The following is a 1295-nucleotide window of genomic DNA, read 5'->3' on the forward strand; positions in this document are numbered from 1 at the left end:
TTGTTCTGATTTCGCTCTGACTGCTGAGACTCAAGACTTATGTGTTTAGTGCCAAGCTGAGGTTAAAGGTCGCAAACACAAAGCTGAACTCCTTACTCGTGGAGGAACACTGATGAGGTCCCTGTGAAAAGAGAAAAAAAAGATTGAATATGTTGATCTGTCTTCTCTGCACATCCTTGAACACATACACACACACGCGCACACACACACACACACACACACACACACACACACACACACACACACACACACACACACACACAGCAATCAGATCCTTTTTTCTGATGTTTCCAGGTGAATGTCCGTCTTGTACCTGTTCATTGATTGTTCTGACACTGAAATGGCAGGTGTTAATGATATAGGGAGTTTATCACAGTGAAGAATGGAGCGATTCACTTGCTTTTTCATTGACAAATTACAGGCGTGTTCTTCATCAACCAACATCACATGTCATCTTTTTGTGTGTTTGTAATATTGTTCTTCACACACACACACACACACACACACACACACACACACACACACACACACACACACACACACACACACACACACACACACACACACACACGTTGCTATTTGGATGCAGCTCTCTCCTCTTCATTGCTTCTTCTCTGTTCCTATGTAAGCCTCCCTGATGGATCAGGGCGGGGCCACAAGCTGCCACTAACACTAACATGAATAATGGACTGTACTGTACAGTATATAACACTTTTATTCAAAGCACTTTACAATGACCTCACATTCACCCATTTATACAGTGAGGGCAATCTGCAACCTTCCAATCCCTAGACAACTGCTCTACCATCCTGAGCCATGCCGCCCTGTTCGCCCCATGGGAATAAAGGCATCATAATAAAAAGCAGAAACAACATGAGCTCTTAAACAGCAGAACAAATCAAATTACTCCCCAGCAGGGGAAAACACTCACAATACTGCTCACAGTCTGTGAGATGGAGACACAGGGACAAACTGAAGACAGAGAGATGTATGGATAAGATGTCAAAGAATAAACAGGGCCACGTTCCTGAGTGCTATCTGTGCTACTGATGTTTGTATTTGGGAGGCAGATAATCAGTCGCAGACAATAACTGTTTATTATCTGACAGGTTCCGTTAGGGAAGTGTGTGTGTGTGTGTGTGTGTGTGTGCGTGTGTGTGTGTGTGTTTGTGTGTGTGTGTGTGTGTGTGTGTGTGTGTGTGGTGATAGAAACTGTGCACTAGAACAGAGAAGACCCTGGAGCACAAATATAGCAGAGAAAATGTATTTTGTCTTTTGAAACCTTTTGCTGACAC

This window comes from Genypterus blacodes, unplaced genomic scaffold (genome assembly GCF_046128005.1).
Source record: "Genypterus blacodes isolate CSIRO-AG114 ecotype Tasmania unplaced genomic scaffold, CSIRO-AGI_Gbla_v1 ptg000044l_1, whole genome shotgun sequence".
Taxonomy (NCBI): Eukaryota; Metazoa; Chordata; class Actinopteri; order Ophidiiformes; family Ophidiidae; genus Genypterus; species Genypterus blacodes.